Source organism: Aythya ferina (assembly GCF_964211825.1).
Source record: "Aythya ferina genome assembly, chromosome: 6".
In the NCBI taxonomy this organism is placed as follows: domain Eukaryota; kingdom Metazoa; phylum Chordata; class Aves; order Anseriformes; family Anatidae; genus Aythya; species Aythya ferina.
In genome coordinates, this window is record NC_140303.1 from 11,508,073 (window position 1) to 11,522,951 (window position 14,879).

At 44.7% G+C, this 14,879-nt stretch overlaps 1 long non-coding RNA gene across 1 annotated transcript in view; it reads right to left on the reverse strand.

Annotated features, from left to right (window-relative positions):
- The window catches only part of LOC311439280, a 35,517-nt gene extending 21,777 nt beyond the window's left edge, over window positions 1-13,740 (reverse strand). Inside the window, exons 1-4 of the long non-coding RNA XR_014694639.1 lie at window positions 13,459-13,740; window positions 11,444-11,629; window positions 6,805-7,140; window positions 5,390-5,504 (exon numbers count right to left, since the gene is read on the reverse strand). This is a non-coding gene — a long non-coding RNA (uncharacterized lncRNA). The remainder of the gene's footprint in view (window positions 1-5,389; window positions 5,505-6,804; window positions 7,141-11,443; window positions 11,630-13,458) is intronic.
- Between the last annotated feature and the right edge of the window lie 1,139 nt (window positions 13,741-14,879).

The following is a 14,879-nucleotide window of genomic DNA, read 5'->3' on the forward strand; positions in this document are numbered from 1 at the left end:
CAACTCATCTCACATTACAAATGATTCTGTTACTGACTTGCTAAAATGCCGTTACAAATCTAAAGAACACCAAAGGCTTAAGTATGCTGGTTTGGAGTTTCTTTTGATGGAAAGTAAATATCAAATAGGAGTTGTCCCTGGATAGATTTGGGAGTACCAGAAAAACATAGATGTGTGTCTTTATGCAATCCAAAAGCATGAAGTAATTTTTTCCGCTTCAACGAGCAACCTCCATATTTAAAACTAGCTTTTTCAGCAGGACAAATTCCTCTCAGCTGTGAATAGGAGCTCCAAGCAGACAGAAAGCTCTGTTTACTCGCGTCACTTGACCTCTCGCGTCTCCCGAGTTTTATTAACAGGATCCTCCTTCGATGGATTTGCTTTGAACAGCACATCAAAAGTGCTCTTAGAGTAGGAGCTAGAACTATATTTGGTTGCAGGAACTTGTAATGGGAAACTTTTTTTTTTTTTTTTTTCCTAGAAAGCTCACAGAATGCCACAAAATACATAAAGAACGCAGCTGGCCTAGCCTGAACATTTGGTAGGTAAGACTTGAATGAAGCAAACCACTGGCAAGCCGTGTGCTATCCTGCTGTCTTCAGACTGTTTATTCTAAGCCTGGGTAACTGCAACATGATGAAAGGCTTGGGGTTAAAGCTCTGTTTCCCATCTTGTCAACAAAATTAAAGGTGAACCCTTTCCTAAGATCTTTATTTTGGTATTTTTCTATAGTATTTGCTTTACATGTAGCGTCTAACATTGACAGAAAAAGCCAAGACACCACAAAGCATAAACACCAGCCTGAAATGTTCCCAGACTCCTGGATTTCCATGGGAATCTGGAATTTGAACGGGGAAAGCCTGAGGCAGGTTTCCTGAAATAAAGGGATGGCTGTTTAAAAGGCAATTAGAGCACTTCGAAATCTGCAAACCCAAACAAATCATGCTGCAGGGCAGTCTGTCTCCAATCACCATATGTATAAATCTGTCCCAAAGTATTAGCAGAGTTGTGCATCTACAGTCCCTGCCTCAAGCCAGGCTCTGCTGCACCCAATCTTGGCTCCAGCATACCACAAACTGCAGCCCCTACCCACGTGTTGCAATCAGACTGTCCAGTCCTTGCTGTTTCACCCAGTTTCATCCAGATAGAGCAAAAAAAAAAAAAAGTTTTCTGGCAGTGAAGTCTGGCTGTCCTTTGGATTAATGGGAAGAGAGGTCATGCATGCAAAAGAGGTGCAAAGATGCACTCCTCTACCTGAGCAGGACCATCAAAGCACGATAATCTGTTTAAGCATTTTATTACTCCCACATTTGACTTTTAAAGTCTGTAATAATTCTGGCATACCGCTTGCTCTGAGCAGATCCAAAGTGATGCACGCATTCATCATCGCTTTTGGGACAGCTTTCAGAAAATACAAATCCTGGATGGGATGGAGCTGTTGAGAAAATTTCATGCAGGATCATATTGATTGATCTCCTGTAATGCAGCAGCTGAAGACACCACAAGTTTCAAGAGTGAAAGGAAAACTTCAGCTTCCTCAAGGAGAAAGCCAAGCTTTAAATGACATGACAGAGCAGTTGCTCCTAAAAGAGCTTTATAGGGCTTCCCACTACAAAAGGTCGGGATCTAGAGGAGCCATCAGCAAGACCAAATGGGAAACACAAGTGGCACCTGCTGGGGGTCCTGGTGCTATGGTGTGGGAGTCCAGGGAGCAGCACTCACAGCTTCGTCTCTGCACAAACTTTGGAAAATAATCACTTTCTCCATTCCCCAATCCCTGAGATGTAAAACAGGAGGATTAACAGTAACTTGTTTGGCTATTTTATGCGATTACACTAGGCAGGGGATCTTTTCAGCTCTGTCTGCATAGTGTGCAGCCCCAGGGTCAATTAAAGCCCCTGGGTGCTGTTGTAATCCAGGTACATTTAATAACTGCTACAGAGATGGTAATGCTAAATTACTGTAGGTTCTCAAGCACCAGATTACATGGATCTGGAGAGTTTTACAAAGGTACTCCCACACTAGTGAAATGAATACATCCTTATCTCTGCAAAAAGAGCCAAACACAGGTGGGTTGGCAAGCACAGTTTCTGTTCTCTGGAAAGCTACAACACGCTTGCTTGTTCCTAGAGAGAACAAGGCAGATTAAATAAAAATCACATGTTGTGGAAATTCATCAGTGAGTTGTCTAAGAAAAAAAATCAATACATTGACAAAGCAGATGTTGATGGCCAGTTGGAAAACAGCATGAGCATGCACAGCTGCCTTGCAGGCAGTGGGTGATTTGTACTAGGAGCCCCTGGCAGCAACACTCCATGTCCTTATGAGCACCTCGTTAAGATATCAGGGATGAGGAGGTCCGTGGGACCCCACGTGCTCCACGGGGAAGCAGGACCCTGGTACTCATCCGGAGGTGAGCTCTTCCTAACCTCTGAAACATTCCTCAAAGGGACAGTGTGCATATCCCAAAATAAGAGTCATTCCACTGGCCTTGGGTCAGATCTACAGAGAGCAAATGAAATCCAAGGCAAACCCTTGAGCACTTCATGGAAAGATTCCCACTGGCTTCATTAAACTTCCATTTGGGTTGTTGGGCTGCAGCCCAAAACATCACGTTCTCCAGATAAAAGGTGGGTTTTGGCGACAAGGTAACACCTCCGTGATCCTTGGCTGCAGGCAGAATCAGCCCTATCCCCTATCTGAGAGAGGAGCTGGAAGGCACCCCAGCATGGCACACAAAGAAAGAAGTAATGCAGATGCTATGTTGTTTTTTTTGCCTTTGTCATGCAAATACAGATCATCTCCCTGAGTGCTTGACAGCTTGAAACAGCTGCGCAGCTTCCTAAGGCAAAATCGCTGGAAGCCGCTTCACTGTAATATTTCATAAAATACTACACCCTGCTCTGCTTCCCTGCATATGTATATATATTTGTTTGCTCTACACATTCTACACTGCAGAAGAATTTTCTATTTCCTGGCAGTCCTGGAAATCATTAAATGACCTCAGAGCACGACAGACCAGATGCTCTTGCGCCGCTTTATAAAAAAAAAAAAAAGCAAAGCCTCAAAATTCATAACACCTGTTCTGAGTCCTATGGCCAGCTCTGCTAGTGAGAGCCCAGCGGTCCAGAGGGACCCAGCTGCTCAGCGTCCGTACAGCACATCCCAAGGCATGCTGTGGGCTGATATGCAGCCTTCTGGGACCTCCCTCTCTGAGCAGAGACCGCCCCATGGTGGTTTTTTGTTTCTGGTAAGTGTGCCTGGCTAAATTGTGCTGTGCAGCAACGTTGTTCAGATGTACTTGTGAAGTACAGGGTTGCCTGGTGCTACACGTGCTGTGCTTTCACACCTGAGAGTGGGGACAAGTTGGAGTCAAATCCTGCCTCCTTGACGCTGGTAGGGTAAAGAACTCTCCCATGTAACTGTAGGATTGAGACAGATAAGGCTTTAAAAGGCAGGCTTCATGTCACATGGAAAAAACCTCTGGCACAGCAATGATTTGGACTCCCTGTCCTGTACGAAACCCAGTCCTTCTCGCTATCTCTCTGCCTGACCCCCAGCACCGGATCTGTCCTGCTAAGGGTGCCAGCAGTGCTGGGGGAACGTTTTCCTGCTGGAGGAGAAAATAAAGGGTGGAGTGAGATGAGACTGACCGTGAGGGAATTGGGGATTATTATTATCATTGTGGGGTTTCAGACTTTTTTTTGGTCCCTCTCCATTTTCAGCTCTGCAGACAGAGAACTAGAGCCATCACCACTGAAAGTTTTCCCTGGCACTTTGGTTGTTGCCCTGACTCTGACCCTTCTTAGAAGCAGATTTGGGAAGAGAGAGGAGCCAGCAGCTGCAAGCAGCCCAGCCATGCATCTCACTTAGCTGCTGCCTGACAGCGCACACCTGAAAGCAGGAGCTTCCACAACAGCCAGAAGCTTTACGGACCAACAGATCTCTCAGCCTGCACCCTCCGTTCTTTAATTCTGAAGCTCAGGAGACGATTATAAACATAATAATAAACTCTGTGGCTTCTTAGATATTTTCTCTGAAGAAGGTTTGAAGTCTCAACATTCCCACTGGGTCTCAAGCCCAGGACTTCCATAATTTGGCTTTTAGACCTGCTCTTATACCCTTGGCACCAATAAATACAGATACCCCAGGGTGGTTGAGCTCTCATGGGAGGTTAAGTGCCTCTCTTCCTCTGTACAACTGATAAAGGACCAGGCCAACAAGGCTGGCGTGATCCTTAGAGCAGGCTGCTGGAGCAGATGAGCTCTCCCTCCTCCACAGGGGGCAGAGACCCATTTAAGAAGGCACCTAAAGGTGGCTGGAAAAGCCTGGCTTTTAGCACCCACGTTTGAGCAATCCCTGTTTCTTTTAGGATTTCAAGCTTTAAACAGCCCCTTTAGCTCTCCTCCTCATTTCTTTTCTAAGCAGTAAGTTCTGTGGAGGCAACAGAGCATCTTTGGCCTTGTTCATGTAACACTGGGAGTGGTGGGTGCTGTCTTTGCACAAATAGCCTGAGAAATCTCACAGCAGAGCCAATATCTGCTCCCCAGGGTACAGTCCTGCCAAATAGTAATGCCTGCCAGACTTGCTGGTTCTTAGTGTTGTTGTAACATTCTACGGCCTCACCGCAGAGCTCCTTCACCTCAGGGATGTCACATGCGTTTAATCATCTCCCAGTAGCCACCCCCAGTTCTCCCAACAGCTGCACACACACAAAAATACCCACAGCCATGAGCCAAGCAGCAATAACAGCTTAAAGATCCCAAAGCCTGATTTCCTCTGTCATTTGGGGCTCTTTCTCAAGCCTGCTGACTGCCTGGGACTCTTCCCACCGACCTAAAAGGTCAGGGATTGGGCAAATGCAACTAGTCAGGGACTGCACCCCTACTAGCTGCTGAAAAGCTCGTTATGACTGGAGTTGGTGGAGCAGCACTGTTCAAGAGGCTTTGCCACTCCCTGTGAAACAGGCTCTTTCTAAGGGAAGAGGTCTCTGCTCACATAAGTTGTCCCTTCCTTACCATTTTTCTTGGGACAAGACATATCTAAGGCACCTGTCTGCAAGGTGAACATCTTGGCATTGGGAGGATGGAACCAGCTCCTCTGATAATGTTCCCTTTTTGTTCCCTTTTAAGTTAGATTTTCTCACACTGCTCCTCCTATTCCCACAATGTGAATGGGGCCTGGTACCAAAGTACCAGGGTGCAGACCTACACCTGCTTTGCTGTTGGGCCAGAGCCCACCCCTCCCGCTGAACCCATCTGAGCTGGCACGAAGACAGCCAACTCCAGCATGATCGCTGCCACCCAGCACGTGTGAAGCACCTGTTGCTGACATGCTCCTCGCCACCACCAAATACAACCAAACACAGCGGCTCAGCCTGTTCACTCACCCCCTCCATCTCCTCTTCTCCATGGAGCAGCCTCTGCCAGCTTCCAGCAGCACCCTGAACTCCTAGGGCCACCTAACTCTGTAAAGCCAGCTCCTTTCTCCGAGACGAGGTTTTCCTAAAAGGAGGAGAAAAGCAAAGAGGTGAAATTTTGTCATCAGTTAACTCCATCCCTCCTGCCTGCTGTCAGGGCCGAGCTTTCTTCTGTTTCCCCCAGGCTGCACAGAGCAGATCCTGAGATCCTGGCAGTCCCCAAAGGCTGTCCTGGGGAATCTTCTCATTTCATGCCTCAGGGTTAATTCCTGCTCTCCTCCTCCCCCCCCTTCTGAACCACACTGCACAACCTAACCCTTCTCCATCACAGCATTAAACTTCTGCAGGAGTTTGGGTTGAAAAGAACCTGTTTTTTTCCCCACACTAATCCATCCCCAGACCTTTCCCTGGTGATGCTCACCCACTCAGAGAGCAGACCGAGGGCAGATGAACAAAAATGATAAACCAAAGAAGGTGGATGCAAATGGCAGGGCCCACAGAGCACAGGGATTTGACATGACAGGAGCCACAGGAAGGTCAGCTCTTAGTTAATATCACTCTTGGCAGTGACATTAAAAGACCGTCCTCAGGAGAGGTGATTTCAGCTCCTGGCTCTGACATGGGCCTCCTGCCTGACTTGGACACCTCAGTCTTTCACCCTTTCTCCAATGGTAGCAATATTCTTTCTGCTCCATTTTATCTATATATATCAATTATTTTTGGAGGAAGGGTAGGATCAGGCATGTGCTTTCTGGGCTTTGCTGTGATTTCCCAGATCTGTTGGGTTTGATCCCAATGTTTGCCTTGCTGGCAAACTGCAAATGCCCCTTCAGCCCAAAGAGGATCCTGGCTCTGCATAGGTTTTTTAAAGCCAATTAGTTATTACAGACATGTCTCAGCTATTGCCACATCATTAATCAACATATCACAAATACAGCAGCTTTATTTATTTAGCTTTTTCAGGCCCCTCTCCAAGTGACTATTCTAATTGTTGACAACTACTTTGCCTGTATTCTTGTGATGTGCTTTCTTACTGTGTGCTTTTGGATGGATTTCTCACCAAATGAAAAAATAGTGTTTTGTCAGGAAAAATAAATACACTTTTACGATGAAGTTTATCTCAAGGAAAGACTTTTTTTTCCTCCTCAAATCCAGGCTAAATTTTCTGGTTAAACAGGAGCATAGCCCAGCATATGCAGCTCTAACCTGGAGAGAAGACAACTAAGTTTTGCACTTCCTATCTAATGGGTCAGAGCAGAATACTAAAGGAGGTTTTCCAGACCCTATGAAGGATTAGCATCAGCTAGGACGTTAGCTCTGAGTTCCATTCTCACGGTTCCCACTCTCATTTGGGATAAAAACAGTCCCAAATTTCAATCTCTCACCTATCTACTGGTCTGGTTTCACAGAGCCAACGTGTCCCAGAGCAGCCAGAGTGGAAGCAGCATAAGGTTTGTATGGGAGGCCCGTTCCAAAGCCAGTTTTCGTCACCTGCCCTTTGTATCTCCCTTCTGTTACGTTGCAGCAGGATGCCTGCAGCTTTGGCTTGGTTTCATAATCCCAGCTGTATGAAGGAACCAAGGACCTTGCTGATGAGTGTGACCTTACACCAAGCAAGTTGTGCGTGTTCCTCTTTGGGAAGAGACATTCGGTCCAACAATTTAAGTATTTGCTCTGTCTACTTCAGTGTTAAATATCTCATGGTTAATTTCAACTCTGACCTGAAAAAAAGAAAAGTAACTGCATTAATTCCTTTAGTATTTCTTTCCCTGCCCCCGAACAGCAAGACAAAGCATTAGGAGTTGGTATTTCCCCCCCCATACACACCTCTCTCATGTCCCAAAGTCTGCAATCAGTGTTTGCTTTATGATTTTATGCACTCATCCCATGAGGAGTGTTTGGTCTCTTACACTATGCGCATGATGTTTTCCTAGTCTGCACTGTGTGATTCCCAAGAACAGCGAAGCCAAGAAGTGCATCTCAGCTGCTGATAGGCAATCAGTTCCCATCAGCTTTCCAGCCTGCATCCCCAAACAGTGATTCAGGGCTTGAAAATTGACACCAAGAGCAAATGGCTCAAGACAGACAGGAAACAGAATGTAATTCCTATTTAACAAACCAAATCCTCCCAAGACAGACTGGGATGAGGAGGAGAGAAGGACCTTTCTAAGACTCTACCGTAGAAGAGGAGGAACCTTTGGTGTTAACAGGGCTGCCTTTCTGTCTCCTTCCCCCTGAATTCTGTATGTCTTTTTAAAAGAGACTGAAGGTAAGCAACAAAGTTGAAGGCTCTCCACTAGTTCTGCTGAACTCGTACTTCTGTTTACGTCATCATAATTCCAAAGAAACTCAGATTACTCAGATTGGCACCTTCCCAACAATGCATACACCTATAGCAGAATCCTCGAGAGCTAATGTTGTGCTGGACAAGCAAATGCCAGCTTAAGAAAAGTTAATTCTATTGACCAGAAGGGTGTAACACCATTTATTTTTGTTCACCGGCAATAACTAATCCGTTAAATGATATCAGATGGGCATGAGTCAACAGCCTACCCTTGAATAACATGCTCTGGCTGTCTATAAATAGGTTTTACTTTCCCTCTAATACGAAGCCAGCTTCTGTAAGAGCTATGCACCACCAAGGGGGCTGTTGGGGAAAGACAGACGTGCTTGAGACAAGGGGGTATTGAAGTAGCTGCATTCCCTCTCCTCTCTCCCTGCCAGAAGGGCCATGAAAAATACAGTAGCCACTGAGTTGCTGTAGCTGTCAGTATGGGCTGGGTGGTGCAGGAGCAGAGAACAGCAGCCAAATTCTTCCTATCTCCTCAGTTGCAGCTGAAGGAGGCTCCAAAGCAGACGACAGTGAAATCCTTAGTATTTCCCATAGATACTAAACATCACTTTTTACCACACAGAGGTACAGAGCCAGGAAAACATGCTAGGAGCAGACAGGGAGCTGCAGCTCTATTCTGCCTGCTCTGACAGCTGCAGTCCTTACAGTGCTACTTCCAGGAGATGGAGAGCTTAAAAGCTGGCTTCAGTGGAGGCTTCAATCAACCTGCAGTGTTTTGCCAAGCCAGGTGATGCTGAGGACACTGAACTGTTTTAATCAGCTGCAGGAAAGAGCTATAATATTTCTTTTTGATGGACAAACACTTTCCAGTAGGGACTCAAGGGTCAGGCCCCAGATGCAGTGAAATGGAAATTCTGTCTTTCTCCAAGAGCTGAGCCCAGTCAAATGTGCCTAATGGTCCTCTGGGCTAGCAAGCAGCAAAGGAGGTGAGATAGCATCATACCCAGTGGCTGTCATTCCCCAAGCCAGTTATCTGTCCACTCAGGGAATATGAGAGTGAGTCTCATATACAGAACACACAGAGAACTTGAAAACCCCGATCTCCTGATGAGAGGGAAATAAAAAACCCACGAATAATAAGAGAAACATGAGAAATATAACCTAGCCACTTCATTTTAGTGAGGTTTTAACTCTATAGCCTAATAACATGGATTTTGGGGTTAGGATTGGTACTGGTGATAATTTTTAGCAGCAATCTGTTTCCCCTAAGAGTAATGTCACTATCACTATTTTAGGGTAGAGACTAGTCACAAGAAGCCCTGATACTTCATGGATAAGTTTCATTTAACTTCAGTTGACATGTTCACATATCTGGAAGTTCATCAACGTTTGTTCAGGTTCCCTCTTTTACATGATAATCTTAGGCTGCATATTAAAGCAAGTTCATGAGTGCACTCTCCTCCCATGTTGTGGGCTGAAACGAACAGAGGAAATGGTTCACTTAAGCTCTCTTGAGATTTTCTTTGTCTTTAAAGAGAATTCAGGATGGTGAATGCTGAAATCTTGGCTGAACCTGTGGGATTTTATGAAAATCCTATTGTTGCTCTAACCGTAACCCACAGAAATCAAGATCATTCACCATTAGTTTCAGGAGAAGTGGAGTTCATCATAGGGTAAGTGCTTTAGAAAAAAACACATTGCTAAATCCTTAGCAGCTGTAATATGCAAAGTCTTCACCCCTTCATTGTGGGGCATACATAAGAGAAAAGATGCTTGCAGAAATAGTCCGTGAAACCTGGTGATGAGGAGACAGAGGCCACATAAACAGGTTAGAAACTGTTCATTCCTCATCACGCTTTGAGAGCACTGAAGGTCTAGCTCATAGGACAGGGCACAGTGGAGAACAGAAGCCATCAGGACATGGTTTTGCAACATGGAACAAAAATCCCCAGTAAGCCAGCAGAAATCAATCTTTTTGTCAAATACTGCATTCAGTGGGGCAGGGCGACAGACTCAGCTGGGACTCCAAGCTTGGTGACTGAGTCATTTCTCTCTCAACCCATTAAATTGGACCCAAGGGTTTTCCCACTTGGTTTGACAGAAATAGATACGAATTTAACAACTGGGATTGCACAGAAATTTTTTTCCTATTGCAGCTCAGGCAGGGCCAGGTTACACCACAAAATATAAATTAGTTGTAACCTGTATCTCTTTAAATCCCACTGAGTATATTTGTATTTGTGCTTCCATCCTGCCCAGAGACTGAGTCCAGAAGGCATTTAAGATCTTCTCCATTAGCCAAATTTCAGGAAGCATCCAGCAGACCTGTGCAATGACTATTGGCAGTGAAATTCAGCTCTCTCAGAGGGCTGCTGGTGTGCCACTCAGCCACTTCATGCATCCACAAGAGGTCTGAGCCTTCCAGGCAAGCAGTAGACTCACTGCTGCCTGAACATGCTGGGAAATCCTAGAGCAAACAGCAGCTATGCTCGGAAGGGGAGGCCCCACACTGCTGGAGATCATCTGGTCCAGCAAATCAGGGATTACACAAGCAGCCGAGAAATCCCCGGGGAGGTGTGGCTGGCCCAGAATTTCTCACCATTATCAGCCCTCAGAAGAGAGCTGAGATGAATGAGCATGGTCCAGCTCACGTAGTTATTTCATTGACCACTATTCGTGTAATAATGGTGCTCTGAGACACTGGGGGTAGCACATGTGGTCCCACATGGGCCAGATTATCCCACCCTGCTATAGCACAGTCTCTCTTGCAGTTTGGTGCTTAGCTACATTTAGCTGCTTCTCACTACAACCTTGACACTAGGCACTGCATGTCCTTCAGTTATAAGCTCAGAGACTAAGACCACGAGGAACCATCACATTATCTCAAAACCTATTTTTAATCCAATTATCCTCTACCTTGACCGCCTTTTGATTTTATTCTGAGGTCCACAAGAGGTGAAGAATCTGCCACCTGGTGAAAAGATCTATTCATAGTCCAAAGAGTCAGAAGTGAAAGAAAGGTCAGCAGGAATGCTTCACTCCAGGGCCATCTTCATCCTCCCATGATATTATAAATGCACAATGGCTCTGGAAGGTGGTAACACCTGATTCTGAGATCCACAGATAATCAGAGACCTAGATAAAGGCAAGGCAACTTGTCTTTTGGGTACCTAAGGAAAGGAGAAAGCCTCAAGTGGGAGGCATGCCCGCATAAGGAGGAAGACAGAGCTTTTGGGGCACAGCTCACTGAATAGGAAACTTGTTTGTTTCTCTTGAGATCATAGCAACAGGACATTGCGTGCATGTTTTGTAAGTAAATTATGATCTCCCCCTCAAAGGAATACCTCTCTCCAAATAATATAATCAATTTTCCTCTTAATGGAATAAAAAGCACTGTGTGAACCTGCCAGGCCAGAGACACTATCCGCATCCAGCACATCTTCTGTTTTTCCAAAAGCACTTCCCAGCTTTAATCCCAAGGCAGTGAGTCCCCTCACGCAGACAGATGAGCAGCATATTCAAGAGATGCATAAATCACAGATAAGGAGGCAACCTAGCCAATCCTTGAAAACAATACAGTAAACAAAGTTTGCTTTCAGCTGCTTCCTCCAGGCCATCCACATGGCTGCTGCTGGATGCTGATCCACCAGTCCCCGACCTGTTTTCAGCTCAGACACAAGCCATTATCCTGCAGCAGTTCCCAGAAGACTCTTTACTCTGTTCCCCATTACCTGTTACAGTTCAGCAACCCCCCAAGCCGAGGGGTGGGGATTGAAGGGGGATTTCAAGAGACTAGGAACTCTCCGCCAGTCGTCAGCTGGCTTCAGTTTCAGGCACGGATCCTTTGGAAGACATCCCAGTTTGCTTCCTATCTCGTAGTAAAGGATGCATTTCTTCTCTTTGAAGATCTCTTGTCCCTGCAGAGCACAACAGAAGACAGTTACAGCAGAGTTCATCTGGTGTGCAAGAAACACAAACGCTCCAAATCTGTGAGCTACTTGGGTAACACAGAAAACATGGCCTAAATGTAGATTTAAAGATGAGTTGGCACAAACTGACACCACTTCATTGCTGTCTGCCTTCTACTGATCACTGAGGATCTCTCTCACTGTGCTGAATGCAGTGAAGGGCTTGTGTATGCAGGGAACATGAGATGTTTTGCCAGCCATCCTGAAGCAGGCTGATAGCAGAGAGCTTCCCAACATAAAGAACAAAGTTACTTTCCAACCAGGGTCACACTCCAATATACTTCTTTGCATTCCCTCTTTTCCAGCTTCTTTTGGCCTTGGAAACAGGAAGAGATAAATGTTATAGCGATCGCATTCTTTTTATGCTGCATCATTTCAAGTAGTTCACTTCAAGGACTTCCTTGGAAATACTTAGAGGGGTAATTCCAACCACGGACTAAACAGCTGTGACCTTGCTATGTGAAAAAGCAGAATTCAGGAACACTATAATCAGAAACTTAATTAACTTTTTCTGCTCAGCTCAGAAACAAACTCTCCTAGGGGTGTCTGTGATACCTTTAGAAACTTCTAAGGCAGAGACAGTGGTGAAAAAGCATATATGAAAGAGCATATATGAAAATACATGGAGATAAACAGCCAACAATGCTACTTTTTCTTCATGGACAGATTCTCTTAAAACAGTACTCTCCTACAAACACAACACAGAAAGCGCAATTATCAGTGATAGAAATCATACTGAAAGTTGTTGAATGCCAGGTGAATATAAGAGGAAGACATCACGTACAGCGATGCTGAGCTCTGCCTTACAGCACCCACCCATGGCTGCTGCTGGAGACATAATGCTGGGCAAGATGGACCCCCTGACTGATCTGCTAGAGCTATTCTCATCAGAGCAGGTATCATCACACCTGCCAGTAACAGCATGACCACGTATCAGACATTAAGAACACAGAAATATTATTGAAAAGCTTACAGAAGACTGGGGAAAGATAAATAAGGATGTCATCAGTACACCACATCTTGCATTATTCTGTAAACTGCAGGTTTAGCAGCAATAGAGATACCCAGCAATAAAACCAGGGTAAAGCTCTCCATCCTGGGACAATGCATAATAGGTGCTGCCTCAGCTTTTATTACCATTAGTTGAGTTTTCCTATTTAGAAGTGATGTAAAGCACTGGAAAGTTAGCAGTAAATGAATCAGGCAGGACAAACATGCTATTCAGTGTCTCTCCAAATATTCTGATGTCTGTAAGAGCAGGAGTTTTTTTTTTTTTTTTTTTTTTTTTTTAAACTAAACACTCAGGCTGCAATTCTCAAGTTGAAGACTACAACAAGATAAAGGAGGGCATTAAGAAGTCAAGGGTACTTGGGAGCACTTATTTTTAAGAACTCTGCAAAAAAATTAACAGAAACAAAAATTTTTATATAATTTGCAAACATATCCCCACTTGGTAACTAAAGGACTGATGCTGATGAATTTAAACAAGTCACGTGTTGCAAATGCAAAGCTACACGCACAGTTTACTACTTCTTTACTTCCTGATAAGGATAACAGCATGCCAACAATGCTGCTTTGAATCCGTATTTATTACACAAGCCTATTACCACTGCACAGATTGCTCTCTACTTAATTTGTTTGATATGCGTGATTGTTGTGAATTAATTGTTAAAGAACCAACTAGGCATTGAGAACAGGTAACATTCACAGTTGACCATCCCTGAAGTGATTTATTTAGTCTTAACATTTAGATTCAACAATATCAGTTTTGTTCTTACCTGGTCTTCCAACCAAATCCAATAAACACATGGTTTAGCGGAGTAAGCCCTGTGATTATCTGAAAGAGACATCAAAGTTTTTGGTTGAGGGTTTTCATACTGCATCCAGATGCCTTCATGACTTCATAAGCATAACATGAAATTACACATCCAACTTGAGCTCTGAATGCCCTGTCCTGAACAAAATTAAAGCTCTGAAGAAGCTTTAATTCTTAAGAAAAGCCAGAAACAATTAGAAAGATGTTTTAATGACTGCAGTTGCTTTGGAAAGCTAAATCTTTTGAGTCCTTCAGTTTGTAAACACAGCAACCTGCCATGAATTCTACATCTTCATTCTTGCCATTCAAAGGATTTCAAAAAAAAAAAAAAGTTCTGATCTTGCCCATGTCAACATGCCTTTTACTATGTAGGTACAAACAGAAAAATTAAACTTTTGACTGTACAAAAATAATTGCAGCAGGCAGACACATAACAGGAGCAGGTTGAAACAACCAGCTACATTGCTATTCAAGACAAATGATTTTAGAAGAGGAAGGCAAGGATCAGCTGTAAGGAACTTAAGCCTAGGATGAAAACTTTCTCTCTAGGTAGGAAAGGCTTGCTCAGGAATTCATCCTTTAACTCTCATCCAAAGCACTGCTTCATCAGGATGCTCAAACTTATGTTTAGCCTTAAATATAAGCAGCATCCCTGAGCCCAAGGCCTCACCTCTGCCAGGAGGTATGTGCTTAAATGTCTTGTTAAACTCAAAGGACAGTTTCGTGGTGGAAACTTCTGCTCCTGCCTTGCCAACCAGCTGACTGCCCATGGAAAAGCAGCTCTACCCCTGGACTACACAGGATCTGTGCTCAGTGTCTTCAACATGTTTCAGCTGTGGCCATGTGAAAGCTCAATGTTAACACCAGACAATACCTAGTGACTGCAGGCACCTTTTTTTTTTTTTGGCTGAAGAAGAACCATCCTTGTTGCTTGCTTAGCTCTTATTCAGCATTCCCATTGCCTGTGGAAGGCCAGGGAAGAAGTGTGTTAGCTCTGCCTGCATTACTCACAGAGGTTGGTTTGTGACTAAAGCCTGTGTGTGATTATTAATGGTATTTGGTGGGAGGCTATATTTAATAACATCCTTAGCTCCAGAGAAACAGGGAGCCAGAGAATCTTTATGGATCACAGACGCATTATAAACTCTCCCAAAACCACAGCCTGGGAGAAAACAGTCAAATTAGCAAAGGAGCAGACATGTAGGCAGGAGGGCTGCACTCCAGTACCCCTGTACCTCGAGCAGAGCTTTAGCCAAAAGGCACACCTCTGGGCCAGGATCTACAGCAGCACTGCTGTCCTCTTGCTGTGGGAGCATTTGCACGAGACCCTACAAGGGCTGGCCACCCTTGCTGCCTATGGTCTAGATATACCGGTGTGAGACA